Below are 23,266 nucleotides of genomic sequence, written 5' to 3'. Positions count from 1 at the left end.
TCCTTTTTGCGTCTGCCTCCTGCGAGGTGGCACTTCGCGGTCACTTGCAGTCCTCCTCACCATCCTTAAGGAAAGCGAAAAAGAAACCGAAAACATGTATTTTGTTTTGTTTTGTTTGTTTTTTCAACGGCCATTTCTTCACAAATCGCTGGGTGCCTTCCTGTCAGCGCAGGCCCGAGCGCAAACTCCGGACTCGTTCCGCACACCAGCAGGGAAAGGAAAAGGAAACGAGCAGCCCCGGCGGCAGGCGGAGGGCTGGGGAAGGGGAGAGCCGCGCACGTCGCGGGCCGCGCCCGCCGCCACGCGAGGTTCGGCGGCGCTGGGAGGGAGCGGCGCGGAGCGGCGGCGGAAGCGGCGCTGGCTGAGCGAGCGGGCGAGGAGGCGGCGGCGTAGGGAAGGGGGAGGCTGTTGGTGTTTGGCGCCGGTGGAGGGAGTCATTCCTGCAGCTGCACTTCCGGTCGGCATTTTGTTCTGAGAGGGAGCGAGAGAGACATACACAGGATCCTTCCCCCCCCCTTTCCTCTTCCCCCCCCACCCCTCCGCTCGGTACCGACTCACCGTGCCCGGGCCGCCCCCTCCTCCGCCCTCCCGCACTCGCTCCCGCGGAGGGAGCGGCGGCCCCTCGGCAGCTCTGCCCCCCCCCACCCCACCCCCCCCGCCCCGAGTCCGCCCCCCCCCATCCACCCCCCCCTTCCCGCTCCCCCCCCCCCCCCCCCTCGTGGCTCGGGCCGTGTCTCGGAACCGGTTCGGCCCGGCGCGGCGCGGCCCGTGTTGATGTTGTGAAGCAGGCTCAGGGGGAAGGGATTCGTCTCAGCCGCTCGCCCCCCGGCTCTACATGTTCGCTGCACTGAGGAGGAGACGGAAGAGGAGCCAGCCCCCCTCCCGGCCCGGATTATTGTTGTTATATTATCTCCCCTCCTCCTCCTGCTCCGCGGCGGCGGCGGCGGCCCAGCGGCGGCGGCGGCTCCTCTGAGGAGGGAGGGGGGCCGGATTTCTCTCCCCCTCTCGGATTCTCGTTGGATTCGGACGCCGATTTGCTCAGGTAATCCCCCCTCCTTGTCTCCCCTTCCCCTCCCTGCCCTCTCCATCAGCCAGGCCGGGCCTCCCAGCCCGGGCGGCCCAGCGCTACCGGGAGCAGAGGGGATTAGCTCTTATCCGGGGTACAGGGGAGTAAGTGGCAAGCGGAGGCGTTTATTTCGCATCCCTCCTTCTTGCTCGCTCGGCTTTGGCGGAGGAGATCGGTTCTTACTAGGCTGCCGGGAGGCCTAGGCCTGGTGGAGAGCGCAGGCCCGCCGGCCAGCGCCTTTACTCCAGCTCGGGGATTAGAAAGGCGAAGCGGCTTCTCGGTGACAGGCCTCAACCTAGAGAGGAGGAGGAAACAATACAATTAGCTGCAAATGTTCACTGATCCTGTGTCATATTTACAACTTAGTCGGAGCAGGGAAGAGAGGTCCCGGCGCAGACAGCCCCCTAAACTGAGGAAGGAGTAAGTGGAGGGACAGGGGAAGAGAGACAATGTAAATACACAGAAACAGAAATATGTCTTTGCTGTTCTTGTCTCCTAACAAACTCCATTCTGAAAGTTTGAATGGACTTGAATTTATAATGTTTAAGGCCTCGATTTCTAAATAATAACGCGATTGATTAGTGTGTTAATCACTTTGTGTATTTATAGCATAACTAGACCTTGTGGGCTGATTGACACAATATGGACACCTGCAGACCTAGGAAACAGATAGACAAGCATAATGTGTTGGGTTTTCCACACAATCTCAGTGTTTACGTGCTGAAAATGTTATAGAAATATGTACTGAATTCAGAAAAAATGCTATTTTATGCTTTCTTAAAAAAAAAACAACCAACAAAACAACAACTAGGGAAAGGGTTTAAAGAGTCAAGTGGTAACAGTTATGACATCTCAGGACCCAAGGTGAAGATGAGACATACCCTTAGTTTATAAGAAACAGACATAAATTTAATTAAGTGAAAAAGTGAAGAATGATTAAAAAGTGCTGTCCTTTCTTGTCAGGACATATCACTTTGAGAACCTGAGGTTTTTATTGGCTGTTTGTGTCCATGATGTTTCAATATGTAATTAGGTGTCACTTTAACAGGTCAAGTGTGTTTTGTAAATGTCTGTTGATGAAGTGTCAGATCTTTATAAATAAATGGTAGCCAATTTTCAATAAAGTAAATCTAGGACTTACTACATTGTATAGTTGAGAGTGTTATTAAAAATTTAGATAGGTTTTAAAACAAACACTCTGCAAACTAATAAAAGTATTCCTTCAGAAATTGCATAATTGAGGGGAAATTTAAGACAGCAAGTTTCACTTTTCATATAGAAGGACAGTTTAAAGATGGCAAACAGCTAATAGTTTGTAAATTTTTAAGTAGGTTTTTTTTTGAATTGTTTAGGCAGATACGTTGTAAGTGGTTTTTGTATCTAATAAAGTAACTTTCAGGAGTATTGTGCTTAGAGTCTTAAAAACTGTGCTATGATGCCTCTCAGTGCTCTGATACATGTTTAAAAGGGTGAAGTTAATATAGCTGTCACGTAGAAGGCGTGTTTTTAATGCTGTAAATCCGTGTAGTAGTCAGTAGCGTGTCCGTGATTTGTATTGGTCAGGGAGCAGTTTGAATTTTAAAAAGCTTGAAGATCCTGCTGAGCCCCAATCCCGGCCTCCCTCCCTCCCACTAATCTCCCATTCCTGTCTTTGTGCTGCCTCGTCCTGTTAGGCACTGTTTGCAACAGGGCCTCAGGCCTACGTGCCTGGAGAGGAACCATTTACACTTCGAAAAATCAGCTTTTTATTTTTAAACTAAACGAATTGCAGAGGGAGCCACTGGTTGTCTCTTAGCCGTACCTATCTCTGTGTGCAGCTGAATTGCTCTTTTCTTTTGGTCTGTACCATGTGTAGGTGTTGAGTGCAACTTTGTTTCACAGGAAAGAAAGGACTGTGCAGGAGTACTTGTAGTGCTTGGATAGTTTTAATCGTTAGTAAGTTACATTAGCTGAGAAATCTCTTCGGTTGTGTCAAACAACTCTTGTTTTAACAAAAATAAGCGTTTATTGAGTTAACACGGGTGAATTTATCTGACTTGTATTTAAAACAAACCTCCTTAAATTAAAAATATGAGATAGGAACAGGAAATGAGCTACTGTAGTTATGTAGTTCCCGTCAAGTTTATCTCTCCAAGGTTATGTTTACGACTTTTTTTTTTTTTTTAATCAGAAAGTGTGCTTCTTTCTGATATCAAAACTAGGAGTATTTACAGAAGGAACATTATAATGTTGCTGGCTATTTATGATTTGTTATGAGTTTTTGTTTTTGTTCTTTTGAGTCATAGATGGTAGTTGTAATTTTTAGGCAGAACTATTTCATGGAAAAATGAAGGCGATTTTTTAATTTTTTTTAAGATTGTATTTATAGCATATGGAATTGTGTATTTCAGTTTCGTACTTCATTTTCCATAGCATTAGGAGCCTATACTGGTGTTTTGCTTGTCACGACAATTAACACCTTACGGATGTAGTTATTTTGTTACTGTTATGGAAATAGGGAATTAATTATTCTTGAGTTCTTAGTTCTAAGAATTATTTTAACTGAAATAGGAAAAAAGAACTTTTTTCTTCAGACTGACTTTTACTTCGTGCTTTTGGCTACTTTGTATGTTTTGAATTTGTCTTCTAATTACAAGTTCAGTTTCCTCTTTTCCTGTGAACTTCTTCAATGTTTTATCTGAAGTTATTCCAACAAATAAACAAATATCACTTAAGTTTTTGCTATCTTGTTAAGCTGGTAGTTTTTTTTGAAGTACATATAAAGACATAGAAACAGGTATATTGCAAAAAAAAAATCTGCATTTGGAATGTTTACATTTTGATTTAGCAGGAAAAAAAAATAATAGGGCAGAAAAATTATGCAACTGAAACCATTTGCAGATCCCTGTTTTACAGAAGAGTACATGAATCTAGCTGCAAACTCATTACATATTTGGGAGTCCATTGGCAGTAGTATTCATTTTACTCTTTTTACAGAATCAACACAGTAAGTAGCAATGTCTTTGGTCTGTAAACATGTCTTTATTGTTTGCGTGATGCAAACATAATGCAACCTTAATCCTGAATGGCTCATGTATATAGTTCTCTGTAATATAAACAAACCATATTTTGAAGGATGTTAGATGAAAGAATAGTGTGAGTTGATTTCAGCCAGAGATTGGCATAGTAAGTTTCTTATTGCAATTGTCTTTGTTTTCAGTAGTAAATGTGGTACTTTTCTTGTGTGTATTAAAGTAATCCTATTAAATTTAAACGAGCTTCATAAATATTACACAATTAATGTGAAGTTAGTGGACAATTGCTACTAACTAGAAAGAAAAATTAGGCCTACATACTCAGAAAATAATCATAAAAAGTAAATTGTTTTTAAATTCAGAATTTTATGCTTTCTAGATATAATTCTAGAAGGATTTATTCCATATGCATCAGTTTGTATGCATTTTGATAGCAATTATGGATGTACTTAATTGGAAAAATGAGTCATTGTAACCTTGGAGTTTGGTGTTTGGTAGGTGTGAGGTGTATTGGGATAGCTACTTATAGTCACAAGTTACGTTGTTAGGAATATTTAACATTTGAAAAAAATGGCCATTTCAATATGATGCAACTTATTTTCAGTCTTCCTTTTGTTATGCCTTCATTAGATGTAATGCAGATCAGGATAGCTTCTGATGTTCAATGGTTATGACCTAGAAGTGGTTATGACCTAGAAGGAATTGCTTGAAATTGGCGTTACCTGTATATTGGTAATTATCCTCTTCAGAGGTGCTCATCTTCAATAGTCAAAAAAATGAAGTCCTTTTGTGATGTCATTATTATAAAACCTTTTAATACAATATATCTATATTTGTGTTTTTGTTAGTGTTACAACCATTTTTAGTAGATGATCTTGACCTGCAAAGTATGTGTAAGAGAAGTGCTTTAAACTGATGCCTGCTGCACCTTAGGGGTGAGGAAATAGTGTCAGAGGAGATGGTACAGAATCTGTGATTTGTGTCTCACTTCCTGTCCCAACAGTTCACTATGGAAAATCTCAGTAGAAACAGTGAGGGGAGAAAGAATTTTGGCCAAGGTGTATGTAGAAACTAAAAGGTAACTTAAATGTGGTTGTTGGTACTATTCTTGAAGGTGACTACATGGTTTATAGAAATAACTTTGTAAAAAACATAAAGGTTGAAGAGCATTTTTCATGTTAAAGTCTTTCAGATGGACCAAGTTCTAGAAGACTGAATTCTTACTACTTTTCTATTCCAGTGGGTTCTAACTGGTTCTTTATTCAGATATTGCAATTTTTCAAATAATTGCTATGGTAGATATAGAGAACTTCTGTAGTAGGGTTTTTTTTTTAATTATTATTTATTTATTCATTTGTCTTTTCAGCAGTGTGAGTGTGTAGGCCTGCCATGCATTTATAGGAACAGCGTTAAAAACATAAGGCTTTAAAGTCGGGGACTCAGATAAGGAAACAGAATAAGACCTAAGAAGCAAGTGAGATCTAGCCCCCTCCTCTGTGCTCTGGATCTTTAACTACATTATTGTGTTTTCCCCTTACCCTTGTGGCCCTGATTCATTGCTTCATATAATACATGGGAAATGGCAGCTGACTAGTGTACTGTTATAACATAGTTCAGATATTTGTTTGGCTTTGTTGTACAGTGTGCATCCTACTGACTTATTGCCTGCTGTATTGCAGTCACATCTTTTAATGAATGTTGTTTTCATCTATTCATTTGTAGGAATTACCATAAAAATACATATATGTGTGTCACCAATATTAAAGAACACTTCTTTAGTGTATCCATAAAATATTATTTCCATTTAACAGGTAGGAGACTGAAACTAAGTCAAAATTGTACTTTAAAAATGCTTATGATTCTTGACTGTGTAATTTGACATGCTTTATTGTTCAGATTATTAGAGTTACTTCACAACACAGAATGAATTATCACTTTTTTAATTTAATTTGGTTGTTAGCTGCGGGTATCTCACACTTCAGCATATTCAGGCCTGTTGTTTCCATGCTTCATCCATGTTCTAAAAAATATAGAGTGAGTTTTCTCTGGTGGCCTTGAATGTCTTTTTAGTTTGAACTGTCTTGGTTATGGCAAGAATTAGAAAAAAGTAGATTTTCTTGTTCTGAAAAATTAAAAAGAAATCTCCTTCCGTAATGTGGATAAATGAAAGGCTAGTCTGGAAGATCAGAGGCAGCAACTGAAGAATAAGTCCATATCTTCAACTGGCTTAAATGACTTGCTTGCCATATTGAATATTCTCAGAAAGCTACTTTGAACTGCATACTAAAATAACAAGCATGGAGAAGGTCTTAAGCCTTTCTTGGTGAATGTTTGGGATGTGATTTTGCCCCTTGAAAGTGGTAGTGTTGCAGTTCATTTAAACTGGTTGAATGAAAACCCTTGCAGCCTAGTGGTCACAGCATTTTACTGCAATGTCATTTGGTCATCCAGGTAGTATTTGTGCTAAATTGTGTGTCTTTGTTAGGAAGCCAGGACTGTTCTGAGGTAACATATGTATGTTCCTAGCCAGAACTTTGCCTTTGGGATGCAGGAAGTCCCAATTTCAATCTATATCAGGCAGAGTTATTCGTGAGTTTTTCTTCATCCATTCAGATCTTTATTATCAAATCATCTGCTCTAATAATGACCCAGAGGCTTAGGGTATATTACAGAACAGGTAGAAGAAGTTCTAAGTTTCTAAGGTTTTGTGTTTTTGTTGTTCATTTTTGTTCTGTTTCGGGTTTTTTTTCTCTCTTTTTTTTTTTTAATTATTATTTTTCCAGACAGTAATTGTTTTTGACAAACTGTAAGTTTCCAGCAGAATTATTTTTTAATTTTTTTAATTAACTGTATGCTATTCAAATTTCTCAGTAAAAAGGTGTAATGTCTCACAGACAGAAGCTCCTTTTACTATGTAACTGTGATTTATTTAATGACCATCACTAGTCTCATACCATATATAAAGCAGGGATGCTGTGGGTAACAAAAGCAGTATATGATCATTTAATGAAAACAATTCAGTCCTTAGTGCATTCTGATATAAGTGATTGCAATTCTGACATTTCTTAGTACTTTAATATTTGGCTTTATAGTTCTAACCTTCTTTCTTTCATCTTTCTTTTTCTTTTTTTTTATTAATGTAACTTAGCAAACTGGGGATGAAGGCATATGCGTGTGACAGTGCATCTCCTATCTATTATGTCTGAACTAACAATGTCATTTTGTGTTGACCATGTATTCAGAAATGATAAGGTTAAAAATACTTTGTCACAAAAATCTTGTTTTCAGGTGTTAGATTTCAATAGAGGCTGTCCCAATTCTTGCATGTTTTCTTCCATTCAGACAGCTGTATTGCTTTTAAACCCCTCTTTGGGTACTGGAAGGCTGAAATGTCTTTTTCCTTCAAAGGGTCATGTTAAAGAAAGCAGTGTTCAAAAATAATTTCTGACCCTTTCTTCAAATCAGTTGAACTTCTCCTTTCTCTCTGAGAGAGCACATAAACATTAGAGCATGAAGTAACTTCTGCAGTTGGGGTGTGCATCTTGTTGACACCTGAAAATCTATGGAAAAATTGGTCGAGTTATTGGTATCTGCAAAGTCATCTCACTTCTTTTACTGTGGGCATTGAAGGCAAAAATGTTGTATGTGCAACGTAACTTTCTAAGTAAGTACAGTTCAGTGTAGTGAGATATGCTATGGATTCTCCAAGGGCTGCTCTAAAAGTAATGCCTTCTGTTTTATGATGTTGGCCTATGACATCAGGGGCAGATGGTAGTGGTATGGCAAAAGCAGTTGAACCTTCCCACCAGTATCCTGTTACGTTTTGTTGCCAAGCAACAGATTGCAGCAGAGAAGCAGTCTGGCAGAATGGCATCTGATATGGAAGTACAGATGTAGCAAAGGTGAGTAACTAAATTCTTCCATGTGGAAAAAATGGCACCCACTGACATTCACTGATGCTCACTGAACATTTTTTGAGACCGAGCAGTGGATGAGAGCACAATGAGTCAATGGGTAGTGTGGTGTAGCAGTGATGACAGTAGTAACAAGTCACTTAGAGTGGTGCTGAATTTTATGAGCGCAACATGCCAACTCCTATTGATTGGTGAAAGTGCATAGGTAATGGTTGTGACTGTGTTGGAAAAACAATGTTTTGTGACGAAGTATTTAGTTTATCAAATTGTTCTGGTTGTAACTGTCGTAATTCATGTGGAAATATGTACAAGACCTTGCTTTTGAAACAACCTACATAGTTTCCTGGTGGTCGCTCACTGCTTATACACAGTGTCAATTTGTTCAAATGGGTAAGAGAAAAGAATTGGGGTTGCAGGTGTTTGGAAGGGCAAACACATAGAGGATAAGAGTGATGGATTAAAGCTGAACTTAGACAGATGGGGAATGAATGGGATTTTGAAGGCCACAAAGTTAGGATGGAAAATGTTGCTAAGATTACTGTCTAAAACTGGACAGAGAACCTTGTGATACAGATACTGATGTCCTTAGTAAAGATACAGGTAGACCAGTAATACAGCTTTAGTGAGAAACCATGATAAAGTGGTGGAATGGGGTTGGGTATACAATCAAGGGAATCTCTGTGAATATGAAAATACATGGGAATTATCTATTGAGGCAGGCTTGAGAAGGCAAAACTACAAAACAAGGATTGGCTGGGCAAATATGTGATATTTCACACACAGAAATTTGTTGTTTGAGTTCTCTGACTTTTGTTGTTACTGAGAAGAGCATACTCAACCCACCTCACCATCCGCTCATCTGTTCCACACGTTCTCAACTTTGTTATTAGGATGCTGTGGGAGACCTTGTCAAATGTCTTGCTGAAATCAAAGTAGACTACATCCACTGCTTTTCCCCCATCCACCTAGCCAATGATGCCATCATAGAAGGCCACCAGGTTGGTCGAGCATGACATCCCCCTGGTGAAACCACGCTTACTTATAAGAGAAAACATAAGGAAGTTTTGCACTTCAGATGTGTAGTCTGCATTTGTCATTTTTGTGAATGCATTGTGGTATGTAGTCTAAACTAGCTGCCAGTTTTAGTACAGAAATTTCAGTGCCTTTGTGGAGGTGATTGCTGAACTGCTCTCTATCATCTTTGAGAGGTCTTGGAGAACGGGGGATGTCCCTGATGACTGGAGGATAGCCAGTGTCACTCTGGTTTTCAAAAAGGGCAAGAAGGAAGATCCTGGTAATTTTAGGCCAGTCAGCCTCACCTCTGTCCCTGGAAAGGTGATGGAACAGCTTGTTCTGGATGCCATCTCTATACAATTGGAAGAAAAGTTGGTTATCAGGAGTAGCCAGCATGGGTTCACCAAGGGGAGGTCATGCTCGACCAACCTGATGGCCTACTATGTTGTTGTCACTGGCTGGGTGGATGGAGGGGAGAGCGGTGGATGTAGTCTGCCTTGATCTCAGCAAGGCATTTGATACTGTCCCCCATGACATCCTTATAACAAAGCTAAGGAAGTGTGGGACGGATGAGTGGACAGTGAAGTGGGTTGAGAACAGGCTGACTGGCAGAGCACAGAGGGTTGTTGTTGGCGGTGCAGAGTCCGGTTGGAGGCCTGTAACCAGCGGTGTCCCCCAGGGGTGCGTGCTGGGTCCAGTCTTGTTCAACATCTTCATCAGTGACCTTGATGAGGGGATAGTGGCCACCCTCAGCAAGTTTCTGATGGTACGAAGTTGGGAGGATTGGCTGACATGCCTGAAGGCTGTGCTGCCATTCAGCAAGACCTGGACAGGCTGGAGAGCTGGGCAGTCAGAAACCAGATGAGGTTTAACAAAAGCAAGTGTAGAGTCTTGCACCTAGGGAGGAATAATTGCATGCATCAGTACAGGCTGGGGGATGAGCTGCTGGAGAGGAGCTCTGTAGAGAGGGACCTGGGTGTCCTGGTGGACAATAGGTTGAATATGAACCAGCAGTGTGCCCTTGTGGCCAAGAGGGCCAATGGCATTCTGGGATGCATTAAAAAGAGCGTGGCCAGCAGGTCAAGGGAGGTGATCCTCTCCCTCTACCCTGCCCTGGTGAGGCCTCATCTGGAGTACTTTGTCCAGGTCTGGGCTCCCCAGTATAAAAAAGACAGGGATCTCTTGGAGTCCAGCGCAGGGCCACAGAGATGGTGAAGGGCCTTGAGGATCTCCCCTATGAAGAAAGGCTGAGTGAACTGGGTCTGCTCAGCATTGAGAAAAGAAGACTGAGAGGGGACCTGGTCCAGGTTTATAAATATCTGAGGTCTGGGGGACACAGTGGCAAGACCAGACTCTTTTCAGCAGTGTGTGGAGACAGGACAAGGGGGAACGGGCAGAAACTGCAGCACAGGAGGTTCTGCACGAATGTGCATATGAACTTCTTTACGGTGAGGGTGATGGAGCACTGGCACAGCTGCACAGGGGGGTGGTGGGGTCTCCTTCTCTGGAGATATTCAAGACCCGCCTGGACGCCTACCTGTGCGACCTGGTGTAGGGAACTGCTTTGGCAGGGGGGGTGGACTCGATGATATCTGGAGGTCCCTTCCAACCCCTATGATTCTGTGAATGAAAGTGTTTTCCTTAATAGAGATTTAAAACAAAACGAAAAAAAAACACCAGTAGTTTAGTAGACTCTAGGAATGGCTATGGGTGTTGATCCTGCCTTCAGAAGATGAATCGCAGAATCACGAGGTTCGGAAGTGATTTCTGGAAATCACCTAGTCAAACTCTCCTGCCAAGCAGTGGTAGGACCTGACATCTAAATTGGTCTGACTTTTTTTTTTTTTATCATAACATGTATGATAATATTAGAGCAGTTTTCATTGATCTTTGTATGTAGAATTACTAATGAGAACTTTTTCAAAGTTTTGGAGGATACAGGAAAAAAAGAACACAGAAGAGTTCATCATTGTGTTAGAAATTAGATCAAATTCCCAAGTGTGGCATTTTTATTTTTCTAACAAGCTGTTTTTCTGTTTCCTTTGCTTCGTACTTGTCTTTCACATTGACTTGAAGTTGGAGAGTCATGTATACAACAGACCATATGGCATTATGAGTAGCTTCTGATTCATTTCCAGATTAGGCCCCTTCTGTACGATGAATGGAGATCGGGCCTGCGGGTGGGAGAGGAATGTTACATGATTATACAATAGTAATAAAAGACTGTGTCAGAGTTCTGAGTGCAGGGAGCATTTATTAACTTTTGATTGACTTTGCAAATGTGATCATCTAGCCTGTGGATGTGGGATTTCCTTGCAAAAGTCTAGAAGACTTTGTGTTGATGCACAAAAAGAAGTGATGTTAGATTATCTGTTGATGTGAAGGTTGACTTCTGTGTTGAATATTTGGTTTTAGAGGTTTTTTTTAAAGTTAGATCTTCAACATTTTTAACAATGCGAATATGAACTCTGATGTGTAGAAATGTAATTAATATACTGTCTTTTTAAGCATTGCCTTTTACAGCTGTCACAGTGTAGTAATTAAAGTTGTAATCTTGATTTCTAAATCATAAAAAAGAGTTTAAATGAGATAAGAATGGAGCTTTGTTGTGATTCTGCTGTTGAACAGATAAGTCCTTGAGTGTCAATCACAGGTTTGAAATGTGTGAGCATTAAAATGGTACTTCTGTGGTGCTGAGTGAGGGGTCCAAATAGATAGGTTAGTCAATAGAAAACACTGACGAAATTTTTCCCTCCTAAAAGAGTTTAAATTTATCTGCCATTCATACTCTCTCTTTTGGGCTCTATTCCTCTTCTAAGCTTTCTTTGCACTGTAGCGTATTACTTCTTCAACAAGAGAAGAGGGAAATGCTTGTTGTTTCTTACAATTGTAGATGATTCTTAAGGATGTGACAAATGAACATTTGAACCCATTCTACTGAGAGGGATATTAGAATATCAGTATCTAGTATCCTGATCAAGTGCTCTTCTGTCCTGATGAGATTCTGAGTGAAGGAATGGAGGTGTAGATGCTGTAGTGCAAAGTACTCATTTCTGTGTGTAAGGCATGTTTGAAATGTGTGTATGTAACTGGAGTTTTCCTGCTGTAAGGATCTTGCCCATGCTTAGGTGAAAAACAGATGCTGAATTGTTTAATTCTGCAAAATAGTGGCAGAACATTGAAGCGAAGCTGTAAGTGATTCCAGCAATAATTTAGGTGACTAATGGCTTAGATCTAGAATTGTGGGAGCAAACTGTGTATTCCAGGATCACTATTATAAAATACTATTTAGAATTATGACTCTGCATATTTACTCACTGGAGTAACTCCCTCTGGTTCTGTCTAGCATGATGTAAAGTTTAGTCATGTTATTTACAGACATAGATAATTTATTTTTACTGTGGAAAATATCATTCAAATATTTGAGGAATTGCAATAAAAATGGTTTGGTTTAAAAACTGTTTGGTTTGTAATTCTCTAAATATTATCACATGATCAAGCCATCATAATTCCACAAGGTAAACATTCTCAGTTTTCACATCACATTGTACTCTTATCCTGCAACCTAAAGGAAGAATAATGAAAGCCACTTATTTAATGAGTACCCTGTTAAGTAATTATAGTAACTTAGTAGACTTCAAAACGGGATTTTTCTTTCTTTAAATGTTTGTGCTTATTTCTGATTTTTTTTTTTTCTAGCTATAAGTAGACATAAGAGATTGTGGTGTTAAGTAAGTTCTTAATCACAGGTTGATAAATTATTAGCCAGTAAAGTTTTACACAACAGCTCTCTAGATGGCGTCCTGAAGATTCCATATAATTTGTTTAATCCTGGTAATCTGAATTTATTGTGTGTTCAGCTACAGTAAATGTTAAATTGTACATATATAGCTTGTAGCAATAGCACATAACTTGAGTTTAGGACTGATTCATTTCTGGTTAAGGAAGATTGAGTTAGTTTGTATTTTTCACAGTTTTAAGTATATATGTACAATTATTGGAAGTCATCTGATTTATATATATATATATAAATAAGTATATATATATACATAGCTTCAGAGTCTAGGCTAATCAACTTACCTAACTGTGTCCATCATTGAGACAGACACTTTGGGTTTTTTGACCATGGGGCAGTTTACTCGGCTCCTGGCCTGTTATCTGTTGATGGGATGCACCTGTCTCAAAGGGCGAAACGAATCCTAGCACAGGAGCTAGCTGGACTCATTGAGAGAGCTTTAAACTAGCTGTGACGGGGGAAGGGGATAAAACAGGGCTCACCAGTAAAGAGCCTAAGGAGGCTGTGCTGGAGAAAGGGGTGAGGCAGATGTCTCAGCTGAAGTGCATCTACACCAATGCACGCAGCATGGGCAATAAACAAGAGGAGCTTGAAGCCATTGTGAGGCAGGCTAACTATGACTTTGTGGCTACTACAGAAACATGGTGGGACCTTTCCCATGACTGGAATACTGGGATTGATGGCTACAAGCTCTTCAGAAGGGATAGACAGGGAAGAAGGGGTGGTGGCATAGCTCTCTATATCAACGAGTGTTTTGATGTTGAAGAGCTTGAGGTTGGAAATGATAAAGTAGAGTCCCTATGGATAAGGATCAGGGGGATAGTCTTTAGGAGTGACATCATGGTGGGGGTCTGTTATTAGACCACCTAGTCCGGATGAAGAAATAGACGAGGTGTTCTATAAACAACTCGTAGATGTTGCACGATGGCCAGCACTCGTTCTCATGGAGGACTTCAACTTCCCTGACATATGCTGGAAATATTATACTGCGCAGAGGAAGTAGTCCATGAGATTTCTAGAATGTGTGGATGATTGCTTCCTGACACAGCTGGTGCAAGAGCCTACCAGGGGAGATGCCTTGCTAGACCTACTTTTCGCTAACAGGGAAGGACTGGTGGGAGATGTGAAGGTTGGAGATTGTCTTGGCCAGAGTGACCATGAAATGGTGGAGTTTGCTATTCTGGGTGACGTCAAGAGGGTGACTATCCTGGGGGTGTTGGTTGATGCTCGGCTCAACATGAGCCGGCAGTGTGCCCAGGTGGCCAAGAAGGCCAACAGCATCCTGGCCTGTATTAGAAGTAGTGTAGCCAGCAGGAGCAGGGAGGTGATCATCCCCCTGTACTCAGCTCTGGTACGGCCGCACCTCGAGTACTGTGTTCAGTTTTGGGCCCCTCACTACAAGAAGGACATTGAGGCCCTGGAGCGTGTTCAGAGAAGGGCAACAAACCTGGTGAGGGGTCTGGAGCACAAGTCTTATGAGGAGCGGCTGAGGGAGCTGGGATTGTTTAATCTGGAGAAGAGGAGGCTCAGAGGAGACCTTATTGCACTCTACCACTTCCTGAAGGGGGGTTGTGGTGAGGAGGGGGTGGGCCTCTTCTCCCTGACAAATAATGACAGGACGAGAGGGAATGGCCACAAGTTGTGTGGGGAAGATTTAGATTAGACCTGAGGAAACATTTTTTCTCTGAAAGAGTGGTCAGGCAGTGGAATGGCCTGCCTAGGGAGGTGGTTGAGGCACCATCCCTAGCGCCGTTCAAGAAGTGTTTAGATGAGGTGCTAAGGGATTTGATTTAGTAGTTGGGTAGGGATAGTGATAGGAGGATGGTTGGACTAGATGATCTTGTAGGTCCTTTCCAACCTTATGAACCTATGAACCTATTCAGTTAGACTTTTAGTGAATATTGGAAGAGGACAATGTCAGAATCAGAACTCTTGAAGATTTCCTTATTACACATACAGATGTAAATCTGAACTAGAGAATTACAGTAAAAATGGAAGAATTATGTCATTCTAAGATGCATCGCTTTTTTTTTGAAATCCTGTCAGAAGATTCATAGGTTCATAGGTTCAATTTCCACTTCTGAAAAAAGCAAATGATTCTATTCCTTCTGCTATAGCAAAGCTATAGAGTATTGCGAATCTCCTTTAAAATGGATTTATTACTCTTGTGAAATAAAATTAATGTCTTGCATGAGAAAGACTAAGCTGCCTTTCTAGAAGCTAGATGTGTACCTTCTGCAGACTACAGCTGATCATCTTTAGCTTTCTTTTACAGGTTCTTCTGTATACATATATATAGCAGTGTATCTTACCTTGCACTTACTCATTTTCATTCATCAGTGAATGATGTAGGCAAATAACTGCATCTTATAAACAGAAATACATAACATAATAGTTTTAATATATTTTCAAACGTTTGATTTTTAGGTAATTGAAAGATACAGTGCTGATAATCAGTGGCTTTTTTTCCAGCATGCGTAAAAGATTGCTTGACACTTGCAAGGTATTTTAAAATCCATCCCTGCCCTAGAAGAAAAGGAATACTTTGTTGCTAATTGTTGCAGTTGAAAGTTACAAAAATACACTGCTCAGCATGGAATTGTGAACATTTTACTATAAAGTTAGGCGTGTCAGAGTCATCTAGTGTTCAGTAGCTGCATTGCCAGTTATGACTGTTGATGCCTCTGTAGTGTATGCACCACAGTTCACCTTTGTGTTAGCAAAAGCCAGGAAAAACAGGGCTGAGTTCTGTAGCGGATAGCTTTATTGTAATGCATTACAGAAATTAAGGGCTGCAATTAGCTCCCTATTCCTGTGTTCCAGTGAGTTTTAAATACTTGCATGTAAAAGATGGTCATCATTTGAGTAAAGTGCCTGAAGAAAAAAGTGCATAGGTAATATGAGTTAGTTAGAAACAGAGGTGGAAAGGTGCAGATTATCTTGGCTTGATCCTGTGGGGCCAAACCTAACCTTCATTCTCCTGCACAAATCATAGACACCATGGCAGTTCAGTATTTCTGAACTAAGTGCCTGGACTAAGACTTGCTTCTTAGTGAAATATTCAAGTATTATGTTTTCTCATTCAATTTAATGGGCATCTTCCTGGGAAAAAGTATCAACATGGAACCCTTCTGTCTTCCTATTGTGAGGGAAGTATGATTTTTGCTAGTATCTCTCTCCTATACTTTATTTACATCCCCTTCTATGTTGCTATGTAATCTGAGTAATATTCTTAAATTTCTTCCTGTTAGATGGTTTCTCTTTCATACATGCTTAAGATAATACCTGTAGGATCTCTTATGGGTAGTGCAATTTGTTCTTGATTTTATTTTCTTGCTGTTTTCTAGATCTATCGTAGCCCATCTCAGAGAGTTTAAGACAGCTTTGATGTCATGGATGATCTGAAAATTTTGCTAAGTAGATCAGTAGACTAAGGAGTTACAGGAGGTGGGTAGGATTTTTGGAATAGGTTCAGTTCTCTTGGTGCTAATATGATTTTTTTCCTATCCTTTTAGCAGAAAAAAAATTCTCTTTACCAAGTATGAATTTAAGAATCTGAGATTGAGAAGGTCAGATACTAGAGTTTGTCAGCTGTTATCCATAACCCTAGCTAGTGTGCTTCTTTAAACAGGTTTCAATGGCAGGATAATGGTCATATGATTGTACAGCATGGTTGTACAGCTTCCAATCATCAAGACTGCTAGATCGGCAGTGACTTTAAAACTGGAAGAGGGTAGAGTAAGACTAGATACCAGGAAGAAGTTCTTTACTGTGAGGGTGGTGAGACACTCAAACAGGTTTCCCAGTGAGGCTGTGGATACCCCATCCTGAAAGCATTCAAGTCCAGGCTGGATGGGGCTTTGAGTAACCTGTTGTAGAGGGAGATGTCCCTGACTATAGCAGGGGGGTGGAACTAGATAATCTTGAAGGTCCCTTCCAACCCCAACCATTCTATGATTCTATGAATTTTCTGATTTCTTGTACTATAGAATTGGTGGATTTTTAAAACTAGTAAAATTGTATAAATCTAGTTTATTCATAACTGTTGAGTTGTAGCAAAAAGTTCAGTGTTAGTTGATAGTTGATCTACATAGCCATGTTGTTCTGATTCTTAAAAAAGCGAAGGAAAATTTATAGAAAAGTAGATGAAGAAAGCGTCTTCATCAAGTGTATTTACTTTTTGTGTTCAGAACCCTTTTTAATACTTGCAAACATGAAATATAGATTAGAAAATAGAATGTAGTTTGCACAATCAGGTATAGTACCATTGCATGCAAACATTTTATATTGTGTTGAGTCTCTTCTGGATTATTTATTTTCCCCCTCACCAGGGTTTATATTTTAGGTGGAAAAATTAATGTTTTTTTTTTTGTTTGTTTATAAATTGTTACCAAATAGATCATCATATGCAACTTGTCAGGCAGTTGAATATTAATTTGTCAGTTTAGTTTCAGTGTTTTCTGAAACTGGGAATTGTCATATCCATGTTAATGTATAGATAGATGATAAAAACAAACATTGTTGTAAACTGCATAAGTCCTCTCTGTACTTTAGGTTACCAGTGCTGTAAAACAAAGCTTTTCATGTTCCTAGCTTGAAGAACATCTGGATAAAACACAGAGAAAGAGTGTAGGAAATAATAATATTATAAAAGGGAAAAAATTGGGCATCTTATTATCAACAGAGAATATTTCTGCACCTTTAATTTACTCGTGTATCATATACAACTTGTGCTTGAGACTCTTGAAATTGAATGACTGATAGAAAAATCATGAAGCATCTTTTTCCACTGATTGCTGAAGGGAAAGGCCACAGTACCAGAAAACCTGTCAGTTAGATATTTTATTTTATTTTCTTCTTCTCTTTAAGTTCATGTATAGAATCTTACCATGTGTTTGAGAAATAAAAAAAAAAAAAATAACCAGTTGGTATTCTGAAAGAATGCACACTTATAATCTGTTTATTTAGCTTCATCTTAACCCTATAATTTCAGTTCAACTGCAGATTTGCCATTTGCTAGTAGATCTTGTTGCATTTGTATGTGAAGTTACACCTTACACAGATTATACTTTCATCTCTACAACTGTCAGTAGTGCTTGCTTTCTCAAAGATTCTGCCTATTTCTGCAATCAAAGATGGATATATTATGCCTGCTTAAAGTTTTTCAGAAGCACCAGACTAGAGTGTGCAGGCTGAAACTGTGAAAACTGAAATAAATCTTTATTATCTGTCCTAGGCAATAACATTGTTTTTTGAGAGATTAAAAACACAAGTGTTACAAGTTTAAGAGTAAACATAAAAATATTCTAATGAAAAGGTTTTTGGATAAGAAGGGCATTTTCCTTTGCGCTGTGTGTTACCTAACATGTGTGATCTACTCCTTATTGAACTATTGCTACTGCTGTATCTGATTGTGAGTAGCATGAAAACACATGGTGAAACACATGATTTAACACTGTGGTTAAATCATTTGCTGGAATAGTACAGTTCTGCAAAGCAGTCATAATTCTGAAACTAAGAGCCTTTTGTTCCTGGTTTTATGATTTTTGGTCCCACTTTTTAATGCTCATGCAGAGTGAAAGATTAATGTTGTTTTGAATATGTTATACTACAAACAGCAAACACATCACAGTTGTGATCAACTGCAGATATTTATTTATTTATTTTTAATAAGTTAGTGATTATGGACAGGTCCTGTAAGTTACTAAGTTTTGGTCTATGATGTTCATAACTTAAAATTGTAGAGTATTTCGTACAGTCATATTTCTGATGTCATAAGCTAAATATATGCAAGGAGATGAGAATAATGCATTCTCTGAAGTTATTGTAGTTCTATCTTTATTCTGCAGTTGTGTGCACTTTTTCTGTTCAGAATGTGAGCCTGCTTGTAGTGGAGACTAACTGTGATGTTTAATTGTTACCAATTTTTGGTTTAGTGGGGTGAGCAGGCTGTTATCTTACACTAATCAGAAGGATAACTCAATTTGGCATGCTTTGTCTGTCATTTGTTAGAAGTGAAATCACTTAGCTACTTAGGTGGAGTAACAAATTTAGGAATTGATGATTCTTACCTCTGATAGTCATGGCTGACAGCTTGACTTTTTAGACAAATAAGGAATATAAGGAGAAGTTTGGGAAAAAAAGTGTAAAAAATAAAAATTAAAAATAACTAAACAAACAAAAAACCCCGAAACCAATATAAATAAGCCTACAAGCAAACGTATCCAAAAACCAGCCAAATCTTATCCCTAATGCTGCCAAACCTTGATACATTGCATTTTCATTTATTACTGTATAATGATAGTTCTTTGGAATTTTTTCCTAGTTTTGTGCTGGTGTTATTATTTTTAAATTTGCATCTTTTTTGTTTGTTTGTTTGCTTTTTGTTTTTTTTTCTTTCCTGACTGAGTTAGTGTTGCCTTTTATCCTAGGATTCCCTGTCAGGAGGAGGGAGGGGAGAAGGGAAAAAAAAAAATAAAATAAAGAGACGTGGCCATAGTTACAACTGATACATCATGATTATAGTATGATGGAGGAAACATAGTCCAGACTTTGGTATGGCATGAAAGCTGCTGAAGCATTAGTTCACCTGCAGAAACTCATATCACTGAAAATTATGTATTACCTGTACAAGAAAATTGTTTCTGCAATTCCATAGTCACATGAAAACTTTATAGGCCTGATGTTATGAATTTTAAGGACAATGATAACATATATAAGGCAGGTAAACCTTGCTTTAAGAATCGTTTCCATTATTTTGCTCTTCCCAGATGAGCTTGGAATTTTTAACACTGTAGATTTTCATTTACAATATTTTTCTCTGCTGTTCTCTTCCTGAACAGTGAGTCAGAGGTTTCTTTTCAGATTTTAGTTTTGCATGTTTTTTCAATAGTATTTGATGTTAATTTCTGAAAGAAAGAGAGTTTAGACTGCTAACATTGTATAAGCCTTACTACTTTGTCTCATAATTTGAACATAGTTCATTTTTGCTAATTACTAGAAAAAACTTACCTGCGTTTTTATTAACAGATGCCTCTTCCACTACATTTTGTATTAATCATACGTATTTGCCTGCAGCCTCTTAAAACTTAAGCACCTATCTGCCCCTTGGCAGGCCAGTTAACACACCTGCAGGGCACATCAATGTTTCTAAAAAACATTGCTGCTCAAATCTAGGTTTTACTTGCCTTTTCATTGAATTGCTAGTTTTTTTCTAGTGAATATACTATTGCTGCTATTTGTGGATCAGAAATAATTCTGTAAGCATGTTGGATCGTTCAGCTTTTTGAAGAAGCCAAGTAATGTCAGAGGTATTGTCAATGTATTCTTGAAATTTCACCCACTTTTCACTTACTCCTCTGAAGGGTTATGTGCATATTCTAACATAATTCATGCTAGAGAAAACTTGTCCTTGATATCTGAAATCTGTACCTGTACAAATGAATCATTTTCAGTGAACAATAGGGATTAAGTGTTAAGTATGCTGTACATTAAATAGTACTGTCTGCGTGATGTTACATACACCTCAGTGGTTTATGGGCTGGTTTGGCCTGGTTCCATGATGATTGGGGTGGGAGACCCATGGAATGACACCCCAGGAAATGGAACAGGAGAGAGGGGAAAAAGGAAAAAGGAGATGGGCCTAAAAACAAAACAAAACAAAAAAACAGCAATGAACTGAGGAAGAAAGCTAATTTACTAAAAAAGATATTAGAAAAATAACACAATATAATACAATATATAAAATTTGAGTGAGAGAGAGTGCCTGAAAACTGAAGGCCTTAATGGTGATGCTGAATGTGAGACAGCTAGGGCGAGCCCACTGCTGGGTTGATCAGAAAGGGAAAAAGCCCCATGCCATGTCTCCTGACACGTGAGCAGTTATCTTTCCCTCTGAGTGGAAAATGGAAAAAGGCAAGGCAGTACAAAGTCCTCTGGGGTACGTAGTTCTTCTCTTCTGAGGCAGGTATACCTGGAACTGTTGATCCATGGAGCTGGAGCATTAACTCTTTAACTCTTAACACACTACATGATGTTATGATGTGGAATACCAATAACAAAAATATATGTAACCGTGACAGCAGTTTAACTGCATATACACAGATGTTGCTGACACTGGCTGTGAGTTGTTTTCAGTCAGTCTATTCAGCAGATGGATAGTTCATTCCTTCCAATGTACTGCTATGGGTTTGTTGGCAAGTGAAACATCAGCTGGAGTTTGTGTTTTTTAGTAGTGTTTTCCAGAGGCCAACACGAGCAATTCTTGTACAGTGTAAAAATAGATGTGCCAATTTTGCTGACTTCCTGGACTGCAGAAGAAATAACTTAGTTAAGACTTAGGTGTTTTTCCCAGTATTAGTTAGGAAACAGTCTGCCAGTGCTATTAAGCTTCTGTATTGCAGGAGTTGTAAGAGTTCTGCAGAATAGTCCATTAGAAATTCTTCAGTGACTTATGTATATTTGAGTAGCACATGTTATAGTGATTATAGGTCTTACTTTTTGATGTGGACATATTATTTGGTCCTATTTTAATTCCAGCTTATTTCACACTTTTCTTGCATGCAGTTTTTGATGTAATGATGCTTACTGTTGCATAATAGCGTTATGAAAAGTGCTCATAATGCTAGGGTTGTGTTAGAATAGCTGTTTTGTCTGGTGTTTGGGACCAGCAGGGTGTTTGATAGTGAAATGAGCATTTGGATTTGAGTTTTAGAAGTTACCCGTTTCACCATGTAGACTAGCTCTTGGTGAGAAGGTCACAACAGGTGAAAAACAAACAAAAAAGCTGCTTTAGATGGTAGCATAGTCTTGGTAGTACCTGGAGATATGGAGCGCTTCACTAGAGTGTTATTTCCATCATCAACAACAAAGTTCTTTGTTTTTTTTCAACATTTTTTTTTTCCTCTGTGGCTTTTTGTCCCTTTGTTTCTAGGGCTAGATACACATTATTAATGTGTATTAATATCTCCACCAATTACATTAACAGTGGGATTGGGCATGTTAGCTAGTTTGAAAATGACACCAAGCTGTGTTATGCAATTGACAAACCTGAGGGATAGGATTGCTTTCAGAAGAATCTAAATAGGTGATTGTCCCCCCTCTACTCTGCTGTTGTAAGGCCCCATCTGGACTACACTGTCTCTGTCTGGTGTCCCCAATAAAGGAAAGATGTGGAGCTGTTGGAAAGGGTCCAGAGGGGGGTGACACAGATGATAAAAGTGTTGGAGCCCCTCTCTCATGAAGATAAGCTGAGGGAACTGGGCTTGTTCTGCTTGGAAAAGAGAAGGTTGCATGGAGACTGCATTATGGCCTTCCAGTAGTTAATGGAAATTTATAAACATGAGGGAAAACTATTTTTACTTGGGTAGATGGGACAAGGGGAGTTGTTTTAAACTAAAGGAGGGGAGATTTAGATTAGATTTCAAGGGGAAGTTTTTTCCTGAAAGAATGGTGGAACAGGTTGCCCCAAGAGGTTGTGGATGCCCCATTCCTGCTGGTGTTCAAGGCCAACTGGGCGAGGCCCTGTGGAATCTGATCTAGTACTTGATCTAGTGGCTGGCAGCCCTGCCTGTGACAGGGGATTTGGAACTTGATGATCCCTGAGGTCCCTTCCAACCCAAGCCATTCTATGATTAGAAAATAAACATTTTTTGAGTAACCATCTCATTCTTACGCTGCTATTCGTGGATTGTATCTTACTTTCTCTTTTAAGTGAATTATGAATTGGCAACAGTGCTGTGAGAACAGTAGTTTTCAATGTCAGTAAGTCACTGAAACAGTTTAGTGGTTGTATGGAATTTCATTTTGTGCACTGTGAATGCCTTTAGCACTACTACTTTCACCTAGCATCTCTGATTTTCAGTCTGTTCTTTATTTATTGTATTTTTTACATTCGTTCCTGTTAATTGTTTTTTACTGATGTATAAATTTAGAAAATAATATTTTACTTACATTTTTCAGTTGATCATGCCACTTTTTGGTCTAATTGTTCTTTACACAAGAGATCAGTTTCAGTTAATTTATTAGTGAATGATCTCAATTAAAACCATGGATAACAGAGAAGTGATTCAGACTTTTTCTTGCATGAATTTTCCTTTATCCAAATTTAAATTATGAAATAAATATTCTGATAAAATGACAATACTAATGGAAAAAAAAGTAAATGATACAGATTTCTACCTGATAAGTAGAAGTTTTCAAGGGCTAAATTTCCATTGTCAAAACATGATAACATAATGCTTTCATACTGACAGAACTATTAGCACTTTTAGTGTGTATCTATTTCAAAGCTGCAGAAAGTCACTTGCAGTTGTCATAGCTCAGCTGATGAGCAGTAGGCTGAAGAAGAGCCCTGGGCCAGTTTTCAGGAAACATCTGGGTTGTTACCGTTGTGCTGTGCTGTCCATGGTTCTTGTACTGAACTAAATTAAAACTCATTCAGAAATTCATCAGGAAATAATAA

General features: G+C 39.4%; 1 protein-coding gene across 4 annotated transcripts in view; it reads left to right on the top strand.

The window, feature by feature from the left end:
• The first annotated feature begins 711 nt into the window (after window positions 1-711).
• The window catches only part of NIPBL (NIPBL cohesin loading factor), a 144,207-nt gene continuing 121,652 nt past the window's right edge, over window positions 712-23,266 (top strand). For all 4 annotated transcript variants that reach the window (XM_065739970.1, XM_065739972.1, XM_065739968.1 and 1 more), the window contains exon 1: window positions 712-1,042. The gene's annotated coding sequence lies outside the window, so the exon portion shown is untranslated. The remainder of the gene's footprint in view (window positions 1,043-23,266) is intronic.

The sequence above is a fragment of the Cyrtonyx montezumae genome, unplaced genomic scaffold (genome assembly GCF_038088225.1).
Source record: "Cyrtonyx montezumae isolate F1298 unplaced genomic scaffold, pur_monq_1.0 scaffold_25, whole genome shotgun sequence".
In the NCBI taxonomy this organism is placed as follows: domain Eukaryota; kingdom Metazoa; phylum Chordata; class Aves; order Galliformes; family Odontophoridae; genus Cyrtonyx; species Cyrtonyx montezumae.
Note: the sequence above shows the minus strand (reverse complement) of the source record. Positions and strands in the feature narration are given on the sequence as shown.